Genomic DNA, 27,763 nt, shown 5'->3' with positions numbered 1-27,763 from the left:
TATACCAAATCGTGGTATATAATTTTGAATAAAAGTTTTTACTATAGTATTTGTTGAAATATCTTTAAGTGGATAAGCTTCAGGCCAACGTGAAAATCTGTCAATAATTGTTAAAATATAACAATTTCCATTTGAAACTGGAAGAGGTCCAACAATATCCATATGAATATGTTCAAAACGGCCTGATGGTATTTGAATTTTTTGGATAGGAGATTTAGTATGTCTTGAAATTTTGGATTTTTGACAATTGATGCAAGATGAAGTCCAATCGTTAATCTCTTTACGCATGTTAGGCCAATAATATTTATTTTGAATTAATTTTCTAGTTGTTCTTATACTTGGATGAGATAATGAGTGAATTTTGTCAAATATAATTCTTCTCATAGAATGTGGAACATAAGGTCGAAAAGGTTGTAGAGAAACATCACACCATATATTTAAATTAATAACTGGAATATGAATTTCCTTTAAATTATTTTTAGAATTTTGATCAGAAATGGTTTTTTGTAAAAATGTATCAGTTTGTTGTTCTTTATATAAAGTTTCTAAATTTATATCTTGAGTTGAAATTGCATTTATTTCTGGAATACGGGAAAGTGTGTCGGCAACTATGTTGTCTTTTCCACGTATATATTGAATATCATTTGTAAATTGAGCAATATATTCAAGATGACGTAGTTTACGAGGAGATCTATCTACTTTAGAATTTAGAACATGAATTAAAGGTTTATGATCAGTATAAATTGTAAAAGTTCTACCTTCAAGAAAATGTTTAAAATGTTTAATTGAATTATAAATTGCCAAAAGTTCACGATCAAATGTTGAATATTTAGTTTCTGTTGTAGTTAGTTTTCTTGAAAAATAAGCTAAGGGTTCTAGTATATTATTGCTAGTTTGTTGAAGAACTGCTCCAATAGCAACATTTGATGCATCTACTGCTAATGATAAAGTACCATTTTTGTCGAAATGTGTAAGTAAAGTATTTTTAGCAAAAAGTTTTTTAACATTTTCGAAAGCTGTTGTGGTTTCATTTGTCCAATTTAATTGTTTGAGTTTGTTTTTAATTGCATGTGTTAACATTTCATGCAGAGGACTAAGTTCTGTTGCTAACATTTTAATATATCTGTGATAGTAATTTATCATACCTAAAAATTTTTGTAATTTATTTATAGAAATTGGTTTTTCAAAATTTGTTATGATTTCAATTCTATCTAAAGATGGTTTAATACCTTCGCCTGAAATTTCGTAACTTAAAAAATTTAATTTATTTACACCGAGAGTACATTTTGAAGGTTTTATATTTAAATTATATTCTTCAAGTCTTTTGAAAACTGATTTTAAATGATTTATATGTTGATCTTCATTATCACTGGCAATAAGAATGTCATCAATGTATGTAAATACAAAATCGAAATCAGAAAATACTTCATTAATAAAGCGTTGGAAAGTTTGAGCACTGTTTCGTAAACCGAAAGGCATTCTTACGAATTCAAACATTCCAAAAGGGGTAGTTATTGCAGTTTTATGAATGTCTTCTTCTGCCATTGGAATTTGGTGGTAAGCACGCACAAGATCAATTTTGGAAAAAAATTGTTTGTTTTTTAAATCAATTGTTAAATCGTGAATATGTGGTAAAGGATACCGATCTGGTGTAGTAATAAAATTAAGTCTTCGATAGTCTCCGCAAGGTCTCCAATCATTTGGTTCTTTTTTAGGAACGAGATGAAGTGGAGATGCAATAGGAGAATTTGAGGGTCTGCATATACCAGTTTTAACTAAAAATTCAAATTCAGCTTTAGCAATTTTAAGTTTGATTGGATCAAGACGTCTGGGTTTCGAAAATGGTAAAATACCTTTTGTTTCTATCCTGTGAACCGTATGGTGTTTAACTTTTTTAGTATAATCTGGTTCGCAGGTAATTGATGGAAATTCATTAAGTAATTTTGAAAACTTATTTTCGACAATAGGAATTTTGAGTGAGAAAATATCAGAAAATCCAGAAGATCCAGTAACTTTAATTTTTGTAGTAGAATCCATTATTTCTTTATTTTTAATATTGACAATAATTCCGAATTTTTCTAAAAAGTTTGTTCCTAAAATTGGTGTATCAATATTCGCAATAATGAATGGAAATTCAAAATCTCTTCTTAAACCTAAATCAATTTTAAGTAGTTTTGTACCGAAAGTTTCAATTGAAGAACCGTTTGCTGCAGTCAAAGTAAGATCCGAATTTCTTTTATAAATTTTAAATTTAGAAAAAGGAATAACTGATACAACTGCACCTGTATCGATAAGAAAATTAAGTTTATTGAATTTATCAAATATGAATAGGCGACGAGTAGGTTTAATAATAGTTCCATTATCCGTCACCGTCATAATGGATCGTTTCAGTTTAAATTTTGTTCGGAATTTGAATTGTGATTTTGATTAAAATTGCATGGGGGTATACATTTAAGAGCGTTATTCTTAAATTTTTTGTGATACCAACAAATATTTGTTTGTGAAGTAAAATTACGATTGTTTGAAAAATTTCTTGATTTTGAAAAATTTCGAGATTTAAATCTATTTCTATCTTTAGATCTTGAACGGATTTGTAATTGATTAATATCATTAGAAATTTTATTTAAATTTTGAAAAATAGCCGTGGTTAATTCAGTTAAATTTTTAACGCATTGTTCTAAAATATTATTATTTATACTTGAGACTACAGGAGATTTGGAAGAATGACGTTTGTTGATTAAATCAAAAAGTTTGTCAGCTAAAATAATTACTTCATCTTTATTTTGATTGTTACTAGAAGTTAAATGGATTTGTATTTCTTGTGGCAATTTACGAATCCATAATTTGAAAAGTAATTCTTGACTTACAATGGAGTCAGTACCTATAAGTGATTTCATAAATCTGAATAATTCAGATGGTGAACGATCACCAAGTTCAGTTTTTGAAAATAATTGTTCTAATCGTTTTTCTTCGCTAAGAGAAAATCTTTCACATAGAACTTTTTTGATTGTATCATATTTATTAAAAAGAGGAGGAGGGTTAATAACATCTAAAATTTTAGATATAGTATCTCGTTGAAGAGTAATTAGAACATTTTGAAATTTTAAATTATCATCAGTGATATTATTAATTTCAAATTGTCCTTCAACAAGTAAAAACCAGGCATCAGAACAATCATGCCAAAATTGTGGTAATTTAATAGATTTAGTAGAAGGAAAATTTGTAAAGTTATCTTGTGTTGAAGTATTTTGTGTTGTATTAGAGATGTTGTTTTGTGTTGTATTAATGTTAGAATTTTGAGTTGTATTGTGAGTCATGATGTTATTTGTATGGTTGATATTTTGATTTTCTGAATTTGTAAATTTACGAGTTCGTATTGGTGAACGTAGAACCATATGAAAAGAAATTTAAATGAAAAATTTGAAAATAAGAAAATATTTAAGAATTTTTTTGGAAAGGGAGTTAACAATTTAAATAAAATATTTATTTTTATATACAAAAAAAAAATTTAATAAATTTAAATAATTTATATAAAATTGTTAAAATATAAAAATAATCTTAAAATAAATTTGAAAATTTAAAAGGTTTAAAATTATAAAATTTTAATTTATATTATAGTTGCAAAATTTTTAATTTAATATTAAAATAAAAATTGTACTTACATAAAATTAAATTTAATAAAAAAATATTAAAATTAATAAATAGTTGATTGATGATTGTAAAGATTTTAAGCGAATCAATTGCGTAAATACATCGTTGTTGTTGTTTATGCAATGGCTTTGTTATGCAATGGTTTTGTTGTTTTCTCTATATATATCTTCATTTTCATGGTGGTGTCTTCATTTAAAATCCGTTTTTGTGTATTGCGCGCAAAATTGTTATAGTAGCTCTTGTTGTTGTGGCGTGAATGATCTAACCGTTGTTTTAAAGATCATTATGTTGTAAACGTGGTTATAGCTATTATACGATTTTTTGGCACATTAAATTGCACAGTTATAGTTTCGTTAAATGAAGCACAAGTTATTCACTATTTATTTTATTAATAGTATTATTTAAGTCAGTCGGTCGTTGGTATATTTAGGTATCGCAAGGAGAATTCACTTAGGATTTGCAAGAAATTCCAACAGTTTCGAAAATATTTATTTGTTCAAACATTCTGTGTGTTTATAGTTTGCTTATTTCACTTCACTTTTTTACTTTAAAAAGCGTTTAACGTTGGTACTAACAACTAATGTTTATATTAAACTATTAAACTAAATGCATCCATATGTTTTTAGTTTCGGCTGTAGTTCACTTAGACACCTGTGTTAGTGTTTCAAACTATTCTGATTGTCTAACATAACCATTCACTTTCACTTAAAGTTTCTTATTAGTGGCGAAGGCTTTTGTGTTTTGCCATGGATTCAGAATGCACGTCGCTGCATCAAATAAAACTCTAACGTTTTGTATGTCCTTTCGTTAGCTAGGATTTAAAGTTCGTAATGGTAAGATCGCCAATATATTTGGTGGTTAACCAAATATTTAAATATTTATTTTTTTAAAAATATTATGTTATTTATTTGAAGTATAAAATATTATTTTTGTTTATTTTTGAGTTTAGATATTTTCCAACTAATTAGAATTTTCTTTTTTTGAAGTTATTCAAAATTTTAAGTTAACACGAAAACTCAATTAAAATTATTTTAAAAATTAAAGTAAAGAGTACAAAGTAGATAACACTATAGAGTCCCCCTAATAATTAATTAATTTACTCAACGTTCTGTTAAATATTTGTTAAGTTATTGCGGAAGTGTGTCGGCGCTGCGAATAGGTGTAAAAGATACTGTCAAAATCAATTGTAAACAAAAAATATTTTGTTTGAAAACTGCCTGAATTTTGTATAAAAAGGTAATAAGAGAAAAAATGCTAAGAACAGAGAATGATATAGTTCTTTAAAAGTTAGTGAAAAAATTTAAAAACGTATAAGTTCGAATGCTGTGAAGTGAAAGAGGAAAAGAAAAAATTGCACGAGGCAATCAGCTGTTTCTTGGGTATAAACAAAATTAGATTGACTGCCTGTTAAATTTGTCGCAGGGTAAATATTGCATGTATTGCAGAAAAAGAAATTGTGTTTAAAGGTGAGATAAACTTTAACAGGATTCCAGAAGTTGTACCTTACACTCAATTAAATTGCCACAACGTTAGCGATGCCGAAACTGAGTTAGTGAATATTATTGGCTATCGCAAGTGAAAAAACGTTAGTTAAAAGTTAGCCAAGCCTCGCCGTTAAAAGTTATTGAATTTGCCTTTAAATTTTAGTGAACAAATTTTCAGCTTAACTACCATTAAAGCTCAGTGATGCCAGATAAACTCTATGAAACTCCCCACAGAAATTTAAAAAAAATTTCGAATTTCCCATTTAAAGTAATTCATTCTTTTCTTGGACGTTGTGATAGCTTTCTGCGCTCAAGGTGTCCAATTAAACCGAGTTGCTCTGCTTCATCATCAGCTGAGTGTAATACTTAAATTAATAGAATAGAAACATACATATACTACTATTATTAACAGAGGTGAGAACAGTATTTTTCATATAAAAAAAAAAGAATCCTAGCTGTTATCAAATGTGCTTTGACTGAGAGTTGAAACGATGCATTGCACGCCGAAAACTGGTTGTACATAGAAATTTCAAAAACATAATAAAATTTTACTGTAAGAATGATTTCGAGGCACAAAAGCAGTTTAAGTCAAACTATTCTATGAAAAAAAGAACAACTGGGGCTCCGAAAAAATAATGTACCAGAATCACATTATCATGTTTTACATAAAGTCAAGCAAAAAACTCGCACTTCCGCTATGGACGGCAAAACAGTGCGAATGAAACTCAATGAATCATCAGTATTGTTAAGTAAAAGATCCGATTATAGTTATATTGTGATCAGCTTTTCATAAACAGGTCTGGTTTGCTGCAAGAAAATCCCTTTTTTTATTTAGACAAATTTTCCTTTTTCTAAATTAAATAATGAAATATCCCTTAAAAAGGGTAATTTCCCAAAATCTGGTGTCACTGCTATAGCTGAGTGAGTTTGTTAGTTTACGGCGCAGTGCGCTTTTGGTATTAGTGCTGCCACCTTGTATAGTTCCGCCATGCTCCCAACTCTGATCGCTATTTATATATGTATGCATTAGAATGCTCCATTTTCGGTGAACTTTTTCTTTCATTGCCCTAACAATAAATTGATCGAATGAATGATTCTTTATAGAAAATAAACACGAAAAAAATGTAAAATACTTTTTTTTGAACACTATAACCATTCATTTCCAATAACTAAGATCTTCAATAAGGCTAAAGAAAAGAAATATAAATATTAGTTTGGCGACCTTTCTATTTCATAAGTTTTTATTTCCGGCTTGAGGTCTGATGATTTGGAAAATAAAACACAGATGTTTTAAATTTTTACCAATATATTTCGGTTATGCACGATAACCGTCCTCAGGGTGAACTATAAACAAACAGAACACAAAATAACATATAATTTACATCAAACAACATCTAATAACAAACAAAAATAGTTAACAACTCCACGTAGAAAGGGAAATACGTGTCAAAAATGTATCTTTTAATGTTTAAGAAGTTTTGTTAATAATTGTTATTTGTTGTTTCATGTAAATTATATGTTATATTGTGTTCTGTTTGTTTATAGTTCACCCTGAGGACGGTTATCGTGCATAACCGAAATATATTGGTAAAAATTTAAAACATCTGTGTTTTATTTTCCAAATCATCAGACCTCAAGCCGGCAAATAAAAACTTATGAAAGGAAATATATCTTAAAATAAAAAGAAAAACTATAATGTAAATAGGTACATATACACATATATACTGACGCATTTAAAATATATACATACATACCTAAATATTAGTTTAAAAGTAACAATTGCATTTAAATCAAACAACGCAAATGACTATTTTGTAAACTACGCTAATAATCGATACAAATTTTGAATATTAAATATGATTAATATTTAAATTATATTTAGTTTATTAAATACAACTTATTTATTCTAAAATATGTACATTTGTATACCAAAGAAAAGCTGTACCTTTTAGTTAATAATTATACTAAGTCATACTTCCATATATTTTATGATCAAACAAAATTTCAGTGCAGTCAAACTAGTATCAGTTATTAATTTATAAAATTTTTATTTTCAAAACATCATTCCAACTTATATAGTTAATACATAAAAACACATTTTTGTAAGTCTGCATACATATATATTAGATTGTCCCAAGAATGTTAGAAAAAGATTTACATATACAAATTAACTTATTTCACATTAAGTTTTCTAAAAAAATATATTTTCGGGAGCTTAGCTCCTTTATTGGTTCAACTTCAATTTAAGACTAAAGAGCCCATTACTGATACTTAGCATAGCCTTGACTTGACTTGGCGTAAACTTGGCAACTTAGCCACGATTATACTCCACTTAGCGCATACAATCTGGCATCATAATCAGCTTTGCAATTTATTTTTAAATAAATGTCAATTTGTATGACAAAATGTTAAAATAAAATGGAAACCAACAAATGGCATCTCAAAATGTAAACGTCACTTAGAACTTACATAGAAAATCAAAATTCTACAGACTTCTAAGTCAAGTTAAGTATTGCTAAGTTTTGAGTAATCAGTAACATGCAATGTTTATTTAACAGAATGTAAGTGAAAGTTCTCAAGCCAAGTCTATGCTAAGTATCAGTAATTGGCCCTTAAAACTACAAAATTGTTATTACTTAAATCTCACTTGCTCTGCCACTCAGCTCTGCCGCTGCCTCTGCTGTTATTTTACTCGGTTGACGATTGCCATCGCTTGTTGCAGGTGGCATTTTGCTGACGGTGCGCCTCCCATGATTTGTTGCATTCCCAATTGATTATTTTCGAAGAGTTATATTTCGGTACGTTACTTTATTTATTTTTCTGTGGAATGTGGTGTCTTCTTGAATTAGCAAACTTTGAATAAATCTATTTTGAATGTGTGTCATGCTAACAGCTCCCCCCCCCCCCCCCCCCCCTGAGATTCAAACGTCCGCGTTTGAAGTGCTGCTTTTTTGGAATATTTGATTTTAAGTCCGTCCATTGCGGCTTCTGTTAGTTCAATAGACCGTTTTTCTTCGGCCTTTTTTTTAACAGCATTGATTTTGTGAGGAATACGATAATGATTATCAGAATTATTGAAAAAAGGCTGATGCTAAAGGTATGCTTTATTCGACTAGCTGATTCTGCGTAATTTATCTCTATTGTATTGTTTAGGTTTAGCTGCTTTAGAATTTGCAGGGAGAGTATTTCTTCGCCTTTGGTTGATGCCGAAAATGGCTGGAGTATAGCAGGTAGGAGTTTGCTTGAAAGTATCTCAGCATTAGAAAAGCCTATTCCGTTAATTTTTATCGAAGCGTTATTAAAATGAATTAGGAAAGTACCGTCAAGCGGTATAAGATCTTCGTTTAACTGTATGTTTCCTCTAAAGTCATTTAGGAATAGGATGTGCGGTGATATTTGTTCGACTTCCGGGATATGTTGACTGTTGGTCACAGTGCAGTGTGGCAGGCGGCCTTTTAAAAGATTACTTATGCAGTATTCTTTACTTAAATTTACTAACCTATTTTTTGAACATATTCGTAAGGAGTTATATGTTCTGCAATCATTTTTAATTCCAAAGGTATTATTTTGGCAACTGAGAGTTGAGTTAAACTTTATTCTATTAATTTTTCCATTCTTTTTTACTGCTTTTATTTCTATTACTTTACAAATTTCGTCTTCTACCGTGGGTAGACTCATAATATAGATTATCAATTTTCCATTAGTTGCTATTTTTATTTCTGTGAATTCTAAATCTTCGTCCAAATTAACGAAAGGAATATTATCTCTGTCGAAAATTGTTTTTGCAATATTTATTTCTTCATTTGACAATATTTATGAATTAATTATGTTGGCTTTTGCCCAATGTATTGCGTACACAATATTTACAATTTCTTCTTTCAGAATTTCCAATTTGTATTTTAATTTTAAAAATAATTCCATTGTAAATTCATACAAGTGAAAAATCTTTCTATGCCTCCATTGCCATATCTACCTGTCAAATAATTGCTGACATGGAGAACGGCTGTCGCGAATGGCCAGAGAATGGAAGAAAGGTTTGTTTTTTGCTCGCGGTTATTAAATTGAAGTGCCATGAATTACCCACTTGTGTTTCAAATCAGCTTTTATTTTAAATTTGTATACAGAAAATCCGACTACATATTAGGGGGACTCATGTAACCGTATAAATGCCTTATAAAGTGTGTAAACGTATAAATTTATCTAGTGCGTAAACGAGCTGTCAAATATTGTATGAAAAATCATTTACACAATTTGTATAAATTTACGCGCACATTTCATTGTGTAAACGCGGTAAACTCAAAGGAATGCAACCTTGTAGACATTACAGCCGGCATTTTCATCAGGAATCTCCAACATTTGCAAGTAAAGGCGTTTTAGTTTTGATTTTTCACTTAATCTTGGTATTTTTTAATTTGTATAACAATCAAAAAAATTTTTTTGCCAATAATACAGCTGAAAAACAATCAAGTTTATCAAGAGTATTACTAGGTGCGTTCATATAACCGCGTGTGTAAATGGATATAATTTTACACCTTATAAGTTTATATGCTATCATGAGTCCCCCTAATAATTAATTAATTTACTCAACGTTCTGTTAAATATTTGTTAAGTTATTGCGGAAGTGTGTCGGCGCTGCGAATAGGTGTAAAAGATACTGTCAAAATCAATTGTAAACAAAAAATATTTTGTTTGAAAACTGCCTGAATTTTGTATAAAAAGGTAATAAGAGAAAAAATGCTAAGAACAGAGAATGATATAGTTCTTTAAAAGTTAGTGAAAAAATTTAAAAACGTATAAGTTCGAATGCTGTGAAGTGAAAGAGGAAAAGAAAAAATTGCACGAGGCAATCAGCTGTTTCTTGGGTATAAACAAAATTAGATTGACTGCCTGTTAAATTTGTCGCAGGGTAAATATTGCATGTATTGCAGAAAAAGAAATTGTGTTTAAAGGTGAGATAAACTTTAACAGGATTCCAGAAGTTGTACCTTACACTCAATTAAATTGCCACAACGTTAGCGATGCCGAAACTGAGTTAGTGAATATTATTGGCTATCGCAAGTGAAAAAACGTTAGTTAAAAGTTAGCCAAGCCTCGCCGTTAAAAGTTATTGAATTTGCCTTTAAATTTTAGTGAACAAATTTTCAGCTTAACTACCATTAAAGCTCAGTGATGCCAGATAAACTCTATGAAACTCCCCACAGAAATTTAAAAAAAATTTCGAATTTCCCATTTAAAGTAATTCATTCTTTTCTTGGACGTTGTGATAGCTTTCTGCGCTCAAGGTGTCCAATTAAACCGAGTTGCTCTGCTTCATCATCAGCTGAGTGTAATACTTAAATTAATAGAATAGAAACATACATATACTACTATTATTAACAGAGGTGAGAACAGTATTTTTCATATAAAAAAAAAAGAATCCTAGCTGTTATCAAATGTGCTTTGACTGAGAGTTGAAACGATGCATTGCACGCCGAAAACTGGTTGTACATAGAAATTACAAAAACATAATAAAATTTTACTGTAAGAATGATTTCGAGGCACAAAAGCAGTTTAAGTCAAACTATTCTATGAAAAAAAGAACAACTGGGGCTCCGAAAAAATAATGTACCAGAATCACATTATCATGTTTTACATAAAGTCAAGCAAAAAACTCGCACTTCCGCTATGGACGGCAAAACAGTGCGAATGAAACTCAATGAATCATCAGTATTGTTAAGTAATCGATCCGATTATAGTTATATTGTGATCAGCTTTTCATAAACAGGTCTGGTTTGCTGCAAGAAAATCCCTTTTTTTATTTAGACAAATTTTCCTTTTTCTAAATTAAATAATGAAATATCCCTTAAAAAGGGTAATTTCCCAAAATCTGGTGTCACTGCTATAGCTGAGTGAGTTTGTTAGTTTACGGCGCAGTGCGCTTTTGGTATTAGTGCTGCCACCTTGTATAGTTCCGCCATGCTCCCAACTCTGATCGCTATTTATATATGTATGCATTAGAATGCTCCATTTTCGGTGAACTTTTTCTTTCATTGCCCTAACAATAAATTGATCGAATGAATGATTCTTTATAGAAAATAAACACGAAAAAAATGTAAAATACTTTTTTTTGAACACTATAACCATTCATTTCCAATAACTAAGATCTTCAATAAGGCTAAAGAAAAGAAATATAAATATTAGTTTGGCGACCTTTCTATTTCATAAGTTTTTATTTCCGGCTTGAGGTCTGATGATTTGGAAAATAAAACACAGATGTTTTAAATTTTTACCAATATATTTCGGTTATGCACGATAACCGTCCTCAGGGTGAACTATAAACAAACAGAACACAAAATAACATATAATTTACATCAAACAACATCTAATAACAAACAAAAATAGTTAACAACTCCACGTAGAAAGGGAAATACGTGTCAAAAATGTATCTTTTAATGTTTAAGAAGTTTTGTTAATAATTGTTATTTGTTGTTTCATGTAAATTATATGTTATATTGTGTTCTGTTTGTTTATAGTTCACCCTGAGGACGGTTATCGTGCATAACCGAAATATATTGGTAAAAATTTAAAACATCTGTGTTTTATTTTCCAAATCATCAGACCTCAAGCCGGCAAATAAAAACTTATGAAAGGAAATATATCTTAAAATAAAAAGAAAAAACTATAATGTAAATAGGTACATATACACATATATACTGACGCATTTAAAATATATACATACATACCTAAATATTAGTTTAAAAGTAACAATTGCATTTAAATCAAACAACGCAAATGACTATTTTGTAAACTACGCTAATAATCGATACAAATTTTGAATATTAAATATGATTAATATTTAAATTATATTTAGTTTATTAAATACAACTTATTTATTCTAAAATATGTACATTTGTATACCAAAGAAAAGCTGTACCTTTTAGTTAATAATTATACTAAGTCATACTTCCATATATTTTATGATCAAACAAAATTTCAGTGCAGTCAAACTAGTATCAGTTATTAATTTATAAAATTTTTATTTTCAAAACATCATTCCAACTTATATAGTTAATACATAAAAACACATTTTTGTAAGTCTGCATACATATATATTAGATTGTCCCAAGAATGTTAGAAAAAGATTTACATATACAAATTAACTTATTTCACATTAAGTTTTCTAAAAAAATATATTTTCGGGAGCTTAGCTCCTTTATTGGTTCAACTTCAATTTAAGACTAAAGAGCCCATTACTGATACTTAGCATAGCCTTGACTTGACTTGGCGTAAACTTGGCAACTTAGCCACGATTATACTCCACTTAGCGCATACAATCTGGCATCATAATCAGCTTTGCAATTTATTTTTAAATAAATGTCAATTTGTATGACAAAATGTTAAAATAAAATGGAAACCAACAAATGGCATCTCAAAATGTAAACGTCACTTAGAACTTACATAGAAAATCAAAATTCTACAGACTTCTAAGTCAAGTTAAGTATTGCTAAGTTTTGAGTAATCAGTAACATGCAATGTTTATTTAACAGAATGTAAGTGAAAGTTCTCAAGCCAAGTCTATGCTAAGTATCAGTAATTGGCCCTTAAAACTACAAAATTGTTATTACTTAAATCTCACTTGCTCTGCCACTCAGCTCTGCCGCTGCCTCTGCTGTTATTTTACTCGGTTGACGATTGCCATCGCTTGTTGCAGGTGGCATTTTGCTGACGGTGCGCCTCCCATGATTTGTTGCATTCCCAATTGATTATTTTCGAAGAGTTATATTTCGGTACGTTACTTTATTTATTTTTCTGTGGAATGTGGTGTCTTCTTGAATTAGAAAACTTTGAATAAATCTATTTTGAATGTGTGTCATGCTAACAGCTCCCCCCCCCCTGAGGTTCAAACGTCCGCGTTTGAAGTGCTGCTTTTTTGGAATATTTGATTTTAAGTCCGTCCATTGCGGCTTCTGTTAGTTCAATAGACCGTTTTTCTTCGGCCTTTTTTTTAACAGCATTGATTTTGTGAGGAATACGATAATGATTATCAGAATTATTGAAAAAAGGCTGATGCTAAAGGTATGCTTTATTCGACTAGCTGATTCTGCGTAATTTATCTCTATTGTATTGTTTAGGTTTAGCTGCTTTAGAATTTGCAGGGAGAGTATTTCTTCGCCTTTGGTTGATGCCGAAAATGGCTGGAGTATAGCAGGTAGGAGTTTGCTTGAAAGTATCTCAGCATTAGAAAAGCCTATTCCGTTAATTTTTATCGAAGCGTTATTAAAATGAATTAGGAAAGTACCGTCAAGCGGTATAAGATCTTCGTTTAACTGTATGTTTCCTCTAAAGTCATTTAGGAATAGGATGTGCGGTGATATTTGTTCGACTTCCGGGATATGTTGACTGTTGGTCACAGTGCAGTGTGGCAGGCGGCCTTTTAAAAGATTACTTATGCAGTATTCTTTACTTAAATCTACTAACCTATTTTTTGAACATATTCGTAAGGAGTTATATGCTCTGCAATCATTTTTATTTCCAAAGGTATTATTTTGGCAACTGAGAGTTGAGTTAAACTTTATTCTATTAATTTTTCCATTCTTTTTTACTGCTTTTATTTCTATTACTTTACAAATTTCGTCTTCTACCGTGGGTAGACTCATAATATAGATTATCAATTTTCCATTAGTTGCTATTTTTATTTCTGTGAATTCTAAATCTTCGTCCAAATTAACGAAAGGAATATTATCTCTGTCGAAAATTGTTTTTGCAATATTTATTTCTTCATTTGACAATATTTATGAATTAATTATGTTGGCTTTTGCCCAATGTATTGCGTACACAATATTTACAATTTCTTCTTTCAGAATTTCCAATTTGTATTTTAATTTTAAAAATAATTCCATTGTAAATTCATACAAGTGAAAAATCTTTCTATGCCTCCATTGCCATATCTACCTGTCAAATAATTGCTGACATGGAGAACGGCTGTCGCGAATGGCCAGAGAATGGAAGAAAGGTTTGTTTTTTGCTCGCGGTTATTAAATTGAAGTGCCATGAATTACCCACTTGTGTTTCAAATCAGCTTTTATTTTAAATTTGTATACAGAAAATCCGACTACATATTAGGGGGACTCATGTAACCGTATAAATGCCTTATAAAGTGTGTAAACGTATAAATTTATCTAGTGCGTAAACGAGCTGTCAAATATTGTATGAAAAATCATTTACACAATTTGTATAAATTTACGCGCACATTTCATTGTGTAAACGCGGTAAACTCAAAGGAATGCAACCTTGTAGACATTACAGCCGGCATTTTCATCAGGAATCTCCAACATCAGCAAGTAAAGGCGTTTTAGTTTTGATTTTTCACTTAATCTTGGTATTTTTTAATTTGTATAACAATCAAAAAAATTTTTTTGCCAATAATACAGCTGAAAAACAATCAAGTTTATCAAGAGTATTACTAGGTGCGTTCATATAACCGCGTGTGTAAATGGATATAATTTTACACCTTATAAGTTTATATGCTATCATGAGTCCCCCTAATAATTAATTAATTTACTCAACGTTCTGTTAAATATTTGTTAAGTTATTGCGGAAGTGTGTCGGCGCTGCGAATAGGTGTAAAAGATACTGTCAAAATCAATTGTAAACAAAAAATATTTTGTTTGAAAACTGCCTGAATTTTGTATAAAAAGGTAATAAGAGAAAAAATGCTAAGAACAGAGAATGATATAGTTCTTTAAAAGTTAGTGAAAAAATTTAAAAACGTATAAGTTCGAATGCTGTGAAGTGAAAGAGGAAAAGAAAAAATTGCACGAGGTAATCAGCTGTTTCTTGGGTATAAACAAAATTAGATTGACTGCCTGTTAAATTTGTCGCAGGGTAAATATTGCATGTATTGCAGAAAAAGAAATTGTGTTTAAAGGTGAGATAAACTTTAACAGGATTCCAGAAGTTGTACCTTACACTCAATTAAATTGCCACAACGTTAGCGATGCCGAAACTGAGTTAGTGAATATTATTGGCTATCGCAAGTGAAAAAACGTTAGTTAAAAGTTAGCCAAGCCTCGCCGTTAAAAGTTATTGAATTTGCCTTTAAATTTTAGTGAACAAATTTTCAGCTTAACTACCATTAAAGCTCAGTGATGCCAGATAAACTCTATGAAACTCCCCACAGAAATTTAAAAAAAATTTCGAATTTCCCATTTAAAGTAATTCATTCTTTTCTTGGACGTTGTGATAGCTTTCTGCGCTCAAGGTGTCCAATTAAACCGAGTTGCTCTGCTTCATCATCAGCTGAGTGTAATACTTAAATTAATAGAATAGAAACATACATATACTACTATTATTAACAGAGGTGAGAAGAGTATTTTTCATATAAAAAAAAATGAATCCTAACTGTTATCAAATGTGCTTTGACTGAGAGTTGAAACGATGCATTGCACGCCGAAAACTGGTTGTACATAGAAATTTCAAAAACATAATAAAATTTTACTGTAAGAATGATTTCGAGGCACAAAAGCAGTTTAAGTCAAACTATTCTATGAAAAAAAGAACAACTGGGGCTCCGAAAAAATAATGTACCAGAATCACATTATCATGTTTTACATAAAGTCAAGCAAAAAACTCGCACTTCCGCTATGGACGGCAAAACAGTGCGAATGAAACTCAATGAATCATCAGTATTGTTAAGTAAAAGATCCGATTATAGTTATATTGTGATCAGCTTTTCATAAACAGGTCTGGTTTGCTGCAAGAAAATCCCTTTTTTTATTTAGACAAATTTTCCTTTTTCTAAATTAAATAATGAAATATCCCTTAAAAAGGGTAATTTCCCAAAATCTGGTGTCACTGCTATAGCTGAGTGAGTTTGTTAGTTTACGGCGCAGTGCGCTTTTGGTATTAGTGCTGCCACCTTGTATAGTTCCGCCATGCTCCCAACTCTGATCGCTATTTATATATGTATGCATTAGAATGCTCCATTTTCGGTGAACTTTTTCTTTCATTGCTCTAACAATAAATTGATCGAATGAATGATTCTTTATAGAAAATAAACACGAAAAAAATGTAAAATACTTTTTTTGAACACTATAACCATTCATTTCCAATAACTAAGATCTTCAATAAGGCTAAAGAAAAGAAATATAAATATTAGTTTGGCGACCTTTCTATTTCATAAGTTTTTATTTGCCGGCTTGAGGTCTGATGATTTGGAAAATAAAACACAGATGTTTTAAATTTTTACCAATATATTTCGGTTATGCACGATAACCGTCCTCAGGGTGAACTATAAACAAACAGAACACAAAATAACATATAATTTACATCAAACAACATCTAATAACAAACAAAAATAGTTAACAACTCCACGTAGAAAGGGAAATACGTGTCAAAAATGTATCTTTTAATGTTTAAGAAGTTTTGTTAATAATTGTTATTTGTTGTTTCATGTAAATTATATGTTATATTGTGTTCTGTTTGTTTATAGTTCACCCTGAGGACGGTTATCGTGCATAACCGAAATATATTGGTAAAAATTTAAAACATCTGTGTTTTATTTTCCAAATCATCAGACCTCAAGCCGGCAAATAAAAACTTATGAAAGGAAATATATCTTAAAATAAAAAGAAAAAACTATAATGTAAATAGGTACATATACACATATATACTGACGCATTTAAAATATATACATACATACCTAAATATTAGTTTAAAAGTAACAATTGCATTTAAATCAAACAACGCAAATGACTATTTTGTAAACTACGCGAATAATCGATACAAATTTTGAATATTAAATATGATTAATATTTAAATTATATTTAGTTTATTAAATAAAACTTATTTATTCTAAAATATGTACATTTGTATACCAAAGAAAAGCTGTACCTTTTAGTTAATAATTATACTAAGTCATACTTCCATATATTTTATGATCAAACAAAATTTCAGTGCAGTCAAACTAGTATCAGTTATTAATTTATAAAATTTTTATTTTCAAAACATCATTCCAACTTATATAGTTAATACATAAAAACACATTTTTGTAAGTCTGCATACATATATATTAGATTGTCCCAAGAATGTTAGAAAAAGATTTACATATACAAATTAACTTATTTCACATTAAGTTTTCTAAAAAAATATATTTTCGGGAGCTTAGCTCCTTTATTGGTTCAACTTCAATTTAAGACTAAAGAGCCCATTACTGATAGTTAGCATAGCCTTGACTTGGCTTGGCGTAAATTTGGCAACTTAGCCACGATTATACTCCACTTAGCGCATACAATCTGGCATCATAATCAGCTTTGCAATTTATTTTTAAATAAATGTCAATTTGAATGACAAAAAAGGTAAAATAAAATGGAAACCAACAAATGGCATCTCAAAATGTAAACGTCACTTAGAACTTACATAGAAAATCAAAATTCTACAGACTTCTAAGTCAAGTTAAGTATTGCTAAGTTTTGAGTAATCAGTAACATGCAATGTTCATTTAACAGAATGTAAGTGAAAGTTCTCAAGCCAAGTCTATGCTAAGTATCAGTAATTGGCCCTTAAAACTACAAAATTGTTATTACTTAAATCTCACTTGCTCTGCCACTCAGCTCTGCCGCTGCCTCTGCTGTTATTTTACTCAGTTGACGATTGCCATCTCTTGTTGCAGGTGGCGTTTTGCTGACGGTGCGCCTCCCATGATTTGTTGCATTCGCAATGGATTATTTTCGAAGAGTTATATTTCGGTACGTTACTTTATTTATTTTTCTGTGGAATGTGGTGTCTTCTTGAATTAGCAAACTTTGAATAAATCTATTTTGAATGTGTGTCATGCTAACAGCTCCCCCCCCCCCCCCCCCCCCCTGAGATTCAAACGTCCGCGTTTGAAGTGCTGCTTTTTTGGAATATTTGATTTTAAGTCCGTCCATTGCGGCTTCTGTTAGTTCAATAGACCGTTTTTCTTCGGCCTTTTTTTAACAGCATTGATTTTGTGAGGAATACGATAATGATTATCAGAATTATTGAAAAAAGGCTGATGCTAAAGGTATTTCTTCGCCTTTGGTTGATGCCGAAAATGGCTGGAGTATAGCAGGTAGGAGTTTGCTTGAAAGTATCTCAGCATTAGAAAAGCCTATTCCGTTAATTTTTATCGAAGCGTTATTAAAATGAATTAGGAAAGTACCGTCAAGCGGTATAAGATCTTCGTTTAACTGTATGTTTCCTCTAAAGTCATTTAGGAATAGGATGTGCGGTGATATTTGTTCGACTTACGGGATATGTTGACTGTTGGTCACAGTGCAGTGTGGCAGGCGGCCTTTTAAAAGATTACTTATGCAGTATTCTTTACTTAAATCTACTAACCTATTTTTTGAACATATTCGTAAGGAGTTATATGCTCTGCAATCATTTTTAATTCCAAAGGTATTATTTTGGCAACTGAGAGTTGAGTTAAACTTTATTCTATTAATTTTTCCATTCTTTTTTACTGCTTTTATTTCTATTACTTTACAAATTTCGTCTTCTACCGTGGGTAGACTCATAATATAGATTATCAATTTTCCATTAGTTGCTATTTTTATTTCTGTGAATTCTAAAGCTTCGTCCAAATTAACGAAAGGAATATTATCTCTGTCGAAAATTGTTTTTGCAATATTTATTTCTTCATTTGACAATATTTATGAATTAATTATGTTGGCTTTTGCCCAATGTATTGCGTACACAATATTTACAATTTCTTCTTTCAGAATTTCCAATTTGTATTTTAATTTTAAAAATAATTCCATTGTAAATTCATACAAGTGAAAAATCTTTCTATGCCTCCATTGCCATACCTACCTGTCAAATAATTGCTGACATGGAGAACGGCTGTCGCGAATGGCCAGAGAATGGAAGAAAGGTTTGTTTTTTGCTCGCGGTTATTAAATTGAAGTGCCATGAATTACCCACTTGTGTTTCAAATCAGCTTTTATTTTAAATTTGTATACAGAAAATCCGACTACATATTAGGGGGACTCATGTAACCGTATAAATGCCTTATAAAGTGTGTAAACGTATAAATTTATCTAGTGCGTAAACGAGCTGTCAAATATTGTATGAAAAATCATTTACACAATTTGTATAAATTTACGCGCACATTTCATTGTGTAAACGCGGTAAACTCAAAGGAATGCAACCTTGTAGACATTACAGCCGGCATTTTCATCAGGAATCTCCAACATCAGCAAGTAAAGGCGTTTTAGTTTTGATTTTTCACTTAATCTTGGTATTTTTTAATTTGTATAACAATCAAAAAAAATTTTTTGCCAATAATACAGCTGAAAAACAATCAAGTTTATCAAGAGTATTACTAGGTGCGTTCATATAACCGCGTGTGTAAATGGATATAAGTTTATAAGTTTATATGCTATCATGAGTCCCCCTATTAATATTCATTTCTAATATCGAGCAAATATATTAAATTTGAGCAGCCAGTTATGCAAACATTTTAAAATATGTAAGTAATGTAATGTACCAGTCGTCTAGAAAAATGTTTGAAAAACACTATTGAGCAAATGATTTAAGTAATCGAACAGCGATTGAACAGGTGATCGAGGCTGTTTACTATTGTGAACAGTTTTATCAAACATTCGCCACTTGTATGAATTCAGATGAATAATTCCATCTCATCTTGTTTACCCTTTTGTACCTCTCTTAATATGTGGTTTCTAATTTCATAAATTTTTTCAATTGAGCTTATTGATAAGGACCTGGTTATTGTTATTCCCAAGGACGTTGTTCACTTTATTTAACACTATTTCGTGATCTTCGTGGTCCGGACTGCCCGCAATCCATTTCCACGCGCTACCCAAGAAATTCAGTGATACTTTAAATTTTTTCTGTGTTTTTAAGTTACTTATGTGTATTTTTATTCGAGATTTTAGGTGGGATAGAAAAGGGTATTTTGGGGTTTTGGCTAGGATTTCCGCTTTTGAGTCGATATGATCGAGGATTTCGGCATAATTTTCGATGTCAATTTCATGTATTATCCTGAATGTTCCGGTCTGTAGCTTCGCCAGTCCTTTTTCTATAGTGATTAGCTGTGCGTTTAAGTAATCTAGTATTTGAACCTCGGCGAGGCATAATTTTATCAGAAGTAGTCTGGAATGACTACTATACTATTCCTATTCTCCCTGACTACTTCCTTACTATATAACTTACTTAACTTAGTTCCTAATCTTCTATTTTTTTTTACATAAATTACCTTCCTGGCAGGTAAGATTTCGCAATCTGTTTTTTTCTGTTGTGATATTCGATGTCTTGACTTTGCTTTTGCGCCAGCTTCTGTAGATTTTCATATCTTGTCTTTTCTGTGTCCTCGGGTGCAAATATAACGTTTCTCCCGAAAAACAAGTCGACTGGCCTTTTTCGTGTCACCGAATGGATTGAGTGGTTATATTCTGACACCGCCCTTTCCAACAAATCTTCGAAATTTCGATGACCACCATTTTCCTTAATGCAACGCATTATTTCGCTTAAAGTGGAGTGGAATCTTTCGACCTGGCCGTTGGCCTGGCTCTTATACGGTGGAGTAGTGTAAACTTTTATTCCGAGCTCGGCTTTCAACATGAATTGGATTGACGTGGAATTCAGTGACGATTCATTGTCAATCACTATTATTTTAGGGACTCCGAAAAAAATAACATTTACCTAACAGGTCTCCAAACGTCCTCTATAGCCCTACCGTTCAACATTTTTGTTACTGCAAATTTAGTGAACTTATCTAGAGCAGTCATGCCTATTTTTCCTTCGGTAAGGAATATATCTATGTGAATGGTGTGTCCCGGGAAGGTTGGTAATGGGGTTACGGCTAATTGTGGTTGGTTAGGGTGCCTTTCGTATTTATTCTCCTTACAGACTGTACAATTGGCTATCGCACGCTTAATTTTGTCCGTCATGCCAGGAAAATAGCTTTCCTAGAGAATTTGTGTTTAGTTTTCCATCGCGTTTCTATAGGCTCGTAAGTGTTTCTTTAGGATAACTTCTTCTTCTTCTTGTTCGTTTACGATATCTCGAACTAACTTTGGCGTGTACCGACACTTAAAGCTGCTGAAATGATGTGGGTAAATACTCTGGATTATTCCCATTGTTCTTTCGCCCGTATGGATTCCGTTAATTACTGATGGATTCAAGTATCTTTTGAAGTATTCTATAATAATTCGCTCCTTAAATTGTGGTTCCTCGATTATATGGCGGTGAATAGTTGGAAAAACAATTTTAAATTGATAGGAGGCTGTGCCCGCCTGTTTGAAAAAAAATTTAGTTTTTAAGGACATTTATAGGCATTTCTGCACAGGGTATCAAGTTATGGTTCGAGCTTTCATCGCTATGAATGGTCGGTGTAAGTGTATTGATTTGGTTTGGTAGCCTAGAGAGTGCGTCGGCCACTACGTTTGATTTTCCTTGTCTGTAAGCTATTTCGTGGTTATACTCTTCTAATATTGCCTTCCAGCGTTTCATTTTACTATTTGCGTTTTTATGACTAAGGGCGTACGTTAGAGATTGGTGATCAGTGATTATTTTTACTTTATTTGAACCGTAAAGGTAACTCCTCAGAGTACTTAGTGCCTAAATTATGGCCAACATTTCTTTTTCATTGTTTGCATAGTTCTCTTCGGTCTTGTTAAGTTTCCTAGAGATATATGTTATCGGCCCATTGTCTTGTGAGAGGACTGCCCCGATGGCAAAATCGGATGCGTGTGTTGTGAGCTCAAAATCCCTCTTAAAATTTGGGTGAGCCAGTGTAATAACTCTTGATACCAAAGCGGTTTTTGTCCTGTTGAATGCTTCGATGGCATCTTCCTTGAGTTTTATATCCATTTTCTTAGATTGCCTTTTTGAGACATTGCCGGCTTCTCCTCGTAGGAGTGTGGTCAGGGGCTTAGCTATCCTTGAATAGTCCTTTATGAACGTTCTGTAGTTTCCTGACATTCCCAGGAAAGACCTTAATTCCTTCAAATTGGGGGTAATTGGAAATAGTGATACGGCTTCTACTTTTTTAGGGTTAGTTTTTATTCCTTGAGAACTAATAATTTATCCTAGAAATTCGACTTCTCCTTTTGCGAATTTGCATTTATCCAATTTTATTTTCATATTAGCCTTCTCTAGAGTTTTAAATACTAATTCAACATTATTCAAATGCTCTTCTTCGTCCTGAATATTATCACATCGTCAATGTAAACGTAACATATTTTGCCAATGTGTTCTCGAAGGATATCGTCCACAGCTCTTTGAAATGTTGACGGAACGTTCTTGAGTCCAAATGGTAGTCGTAGAAATTCGTATTTCCCGTTACTCACGGAAAATTCTATTTTCTCTATGTCGCACTCTCGAAGTGGTATCTGGTGGAATCCACTTTTAAGGTCAATGACAGTAAATTGTTTGTTGTTTCCTAGGTTCGCTAAGACCTCGTTGATTTCCGGTATGGGGTACCTATCAGGAATAGTGACCGAATTCAGATTTCGATAATCGATCACCACTCGGTACTTCTTCTTACCGAAGACATCCGTCTTTTTGTCAACGATCCAGACGGGCGAGTTGTAAGGTAATTTTGATTTTCTAATTATACCATTATCAAGAAGTTCTTATATTTGTCGTTCGATTTCTTCCTTTAAGGCCATGGGATAAGGGTAAGGCCTGGAATACACCGGTTTGTCGGTAGTAGTCCTAATTTTGCCCTTACTAGAGTGGTGAATGTTAATTTTTCATCGGGGTCGGAAAACAAATTTGGGCACTTTAAGGTAACATTGTTTATGTTTCGTTGTTGTTTTACAGAGAGATGTGGTATTTCCAATTTGACGTTATTAACCTGCTGAGATATTCGCTGTTGTAGTGGGATAACGATCCCCGGAAATATAGTCATTGTGCTTCCCTCAGTGTCTATGACAGCTTTTAGTTTCATCAAGGTGTCGTTGCCTATAATACAATGAAAGGAATTCAGGGGTTGCAGAATAAAGAATTTGATTCTTCCTACGTTTGGTCCGAGGATATCTATAAATGCATGGTGGGTAATCTCTATAGCACCCGCGACTGAATCCACCTTAAATGGTTTATTGGATATTGGATTTCTTATTCTAGTGGATTGAATATAGTTTTTATTGGATCCCGACCCTTGATATAAATTTGTAGTAAGGGAGTGGGGACGGAGTTAGTCTAAATGAATCTAGTCGAGATCTACGTGATTTTGTTCGCTGGTAGTCAAGTTAATTTGTCCTGCGGGAGCTCCGTCCGGTTGTTGCGTTGCTCCGTAATAGTCGTCATAAGAATTGTTGCAATAAATCTGATTTGAATCCGGATTCGTGAAATAAGTATTTCCATCAGATGCTCCAGCGTTTGCGTGGCAGTTGCGTTGCATTTTGTTAGGAGGGCGCGTATGCTGCGAAGAGAGTGGGCGCTTCAGCATTTTGATTAGGACTGGGTCTATTTTGATAATTGACTTGTCTAGAGTGTAGAGAAGGGTCCACGTCCATTGGGACTGGTGGTTTTTGGGGTAGATTGGGCGTGTGCCGAAGCCAGTGTTAGGCTGGAAATTAAAATTTGGTCGATTATAATAATTCATTGGACCGTTCTGATTCGGTTGGATTCGGGGTGTCGTGTTGAATGGTCTGTAGTTGTAATTGTTCATATGTCTTGGAGGATAATTATACCGCACCGGGGATGCCGCATAGGTAAGTTCGGGATGGAAGGGTCGGTGATTTGTTGCATTCTGTCGTGGAGGTCGCGGTAGTGGTTGATTTAACGATGTGTGGTTCATCCGGAAAGCCATGTTTTCTAGCTTTCGGCGTAACTGAAGGGCTTGAGGCAAGGTTCCGGGCTCTCGAATACTAAGAAATCGAGATAAATCGCCGTTAAGTCCCCTAATAAATGTATCGAGAGCTTTCTCCCGATATGAGTTTGTCATCGTTCTTATGGACTCGTCGCCAAGATCCAGGCAAGATATCTTATCTAGAATAAGTTAGAGGTGTTGGCACACCTTTTGATAAAAGGTCGGAATATCATCGCTACGCTGGGCCAACGTAGTCATTTGACATTCGAGGGTACCGATATCGCTCTTATCCGAATTTGGGGCCAGTCGAGCGGGTATTGTAGGACTCCAGAGCAGTGTCGGCATCTCCAACAATTTTATGTCGTATGGTATGAAGCATTGAAAAGTATTTAGGCGTGTCCTTCAATGCTTCATATGCTTTTAAAATTCTATATACGCTCTTTCGCCAGGAGCTGAATTCTCCCGGTTTACCCGAAAATTCCGGTAGACATTTAACCATGTCGGGAATCCTGTCCAAATAATTCATATTCACTGGGCTCAGGGCTATATTACAATTGTGACCACTAAAATCAGTAACATTAGGTTGGCTAATTCGGTCGAGCACCTCGCGCACAATTGTTTCAACGAATGTAGGGTTACTAGTAGCAGGGCTAGGGGCAACAGGATTTGTAGGATTTTCAGGATTAGTCGTTCCGTACTCTAACCGGAGCTGGTTTAGTTGTTCTACTAACTCCTCTGCTGTACTTGGCATTTTAATTATGTGTTTTATTACTTTTGTTCTTCGATATTATTTAAAAAGAAGGAAAATTCCCTTGCATAGACTATTCACTCTTTGCACTAGAAAAAGAAAAAATATCTCCTAATAAACTTAATTAATTAATCCTCTGCAAGATTCACTGATTTAATACTTCTATGCACATTTAGTATATATTTTCAAAACTTCGTAAGGTATTTACCAATTTTTGTTTTTTTTTTTTTCATTTATTTATAAATTCCATTTGAACCATATGCATTTTTAATTTTCTTTTGTTGCCTTTCTAGCAATACACTTTTTTCAATGATATTATAAAAACTTTCTCAAAATCTTTCAACCAATTATTTCGACAAGGCAATTTTTAAGCTTTCTTTTTAATCAACATATTCAAATATTCAATAAATTCTCAAAGCTTATTTACCTTTTTTTCCTTCTCGAAATTTGTAGTTAAAATTTTCAATTAAATGCTTTTGAAGTTTCAATGACTTTTTCTCCAGTAATATTCACCTATATTTTCCCCCTTTTTTTACAAATTTTTCAGTAAGTTTATTTTTCTTTTACTCTTTATTTTTTGTTTAGTTTTTCCGAAATTTTTAATATTCAGAGGATTAAAATGTGGCGGCCGCCGTGGTCTGATGGTGGCGTGCTCCGCCTACCACACCGAAGATCCTGGGTTCACTCCCCGGTAAAAGCAACATCATAAACTTTAGAAACAAGTTTTTTTAATTAGAAGAAAATTGTTCTAAGCGGGGTCGCCCCTAGGCAGAAGCTCTCAGTGAAAACTCATCCGCATCGCAGATGCCGTTCGGAGTCGTCATTAAACAAATAGGTCCCATCCCGCCAATTTGTAGGAAAAAAATAGGAGCGCGACGCAAATTGGAAGAGAGAAGCGCTGCCTTAGATCTCTTCTGAGGTTATCGCGCCTTACATTTATTTTTTTAGTTTTAAAATATTTCACTTTGTTACGGATATCTTAAAATTAGTCTTACATAAGAGTCGAGCGCTGCATGTGGAAGTCTTGAAGGTTTCGGAGTTATCCCTTTCCGTACTTGGGTCCTTGACGTCGCTCGGTATTCCACTTCTAATTGCCACTTGTTGGTCGCTCTTTATCCTGCAATCGGATATTTAGTGAAACGAAAAATTTATTATGTTTTTCCTTTCACTCGCGTGGCCTTACTTTTTTATTTTCAGGCACTTAACTTTTTCGACAATCGCGCTGGTCCCTGCTCGGGTGCCAGTTAACTTATTTCACATTAAGTTTTCTAAAAAATATATTTTCGGGAGCTTAGCTCCTATATTGGTTCAACTTCAGCTTAAGACTAAAACTACAAAATTTGTTATTACTTAAATCTAACTTGCTCTGCCACTCAGCTCTGCCGCTGACGGTGCGCTTCCCATGATTTGTTGCATTCCCAATTGCTTATTTTCGAGGAGTTGTATTTCGGTACGTGACTTAATTTATTTTTCTGTGGAATGTGGTGTCTTCTTGAATTTGCAAACTTTGACTAAATCTATTTTGAATGTGTGTCGTGCTAACATACATACATTATACATATGTAATGATTAACTCGATTGATGTGATGATTTTCTGACTACCTCACAGGCCCTCGTCATGTTTAAAGGGTCAGCTCACTCCGCGTAAAGTAGTCGACGTTTGCTCTTATTATTAATTTTCAATGCCAAAATAATTTAATATTTTAAAAGATAAGCGACCCTTCTGTTTTTTGCTGACTTGGTCCTTAAGCCCGCAAAAAAACAACAATTATTCAAAGTATAACTGATATCTTTTGATAATTAAAACTTGATTTTATTTACGAATCGTGATGCCTCCTGGCTAGCTTGTGTGGGTCGACATTTCAAACTGAAACTCATTAGCTACCCCGACGTAACACAGTCGTAGCGCTAGCGATATTTACCTGATGATGTTGTGATGCAGCTAAACAAGATAAACAGAATTGCTGCGCTTGTGATGTTGTCATAGCGCAATGACCACAGTCAATAGAAATAGCCATCACATTTCTGCTGATCTAGCTGGTTGCATGACGGGCCACGCTGTTGTAAGGTGGCTGAATGTGACTGACCTGAGCGAAGGCTCGGAAGGCTACTGTGGCAATTAGATAATGAAATCTGTAGGAATAAACTTACGACAACTCTTCCCCTTCTAAGTGAGGGACGTCCGCTGACCTTGTGGCGGCGTTTTCAATAACAGCTTTTATGCATTTTGCTAAGCACCTTTTTTTCTGTTTGCGGCTGCTCGCTGATGCGAGCATTCCTATAATGAATTGGGCTCTCAAAGCGGCGAAACTCACCAAGTTAACACGTCAACACTCGGTTGCGGATGTTTAATGTTTTTAAGGTTTTGCTGGTTTACGTGGCGAAGGTAACGGCGCTCAGAATTTGTATGTGCTATGCCCTGCAGTCAAAAGCCAAAGTAGTCAGCAAACATTCTAGTTCATTGACTAGAATTTTGTGGGTTTATTCATACTAGTCAGCTTTTGAATAGTTCATTGACTATAATTTTGTGGTGTTATTCATACTAGTTAGTGTATGAGTAGTTAATTGACTAGAATTGTGTGGCGTTCATCATACTGGTCAGTTTTAGAATGGTTCATTGGCTATAATTTTGTGGTGTTATTAATACTAGTTAGTATTTAAATAATTCATTTGACTAGAATTTCGTCTGTCGGCTCGAGGAAGTGCGCGAGTGACAGGTGACAATGATAGATATCGTCCAAATCAACGGGCACATAAACACAAGCATGACGAGTCAACCCTCACCGTTACCTCAACAGAGGTTAAAGAAGTTATTGAAAAGGCCAAGCCATCCATATCAATAGTCCCAGACGGAAGACCTATACCGATGCCAAAACACCTGTGCCATGAGGGCATCAGTAGCCTAGGACATTTTTTCTACTTGTCGTTAAAAGCCTATGCCTTTCCAGAATAACAGAGAAAGACCGGAAACCCAGCCAGTATCTACCGATATTATCCCTTTAGTCAGTAACGAAAACGTTTAAATCCGTTATGATTCCCTCATTTAAATGAAATTGTTCGGTTATCCAGCCATAAGCATGACTTCCGTAAAGTGCATAT

General features: G+C 32.8%; 1 protein-coding gene across 2 annotated transcripts in view; it reads left to right on the top strand.

The window, feature by feature from the left end:
* The window catches only part of LOC137239902 (breast cancer anti-estrogen resistance protein 3 homolog), a 233,114-nt gene that overhangs the window by 46,837 nt on the left and 158,514 nt on the right, over positions 1–27,763 (top strand). The gene's annotated exons all lie outside the window — the stretch shown is intronic.

This window comes from Eurosta solidaginis, chromosome 2, assembly GCF_040869045.1.
Source record: "Eurosta solidaginis isolate ZX-2024a chromosome 2, ASM4086904v1, whole genome shotgun sequence".
NCBI lineage: Eukaryota > Metazoa > Arthropoda > Insecta > Diptera > Tephritidae > Eurosta > Eurosta solidaginis.
Note: the sequence above shows the minus strand (reverse complement) of the source record. Positions and strands in the feature narration are given on the sequence as shown.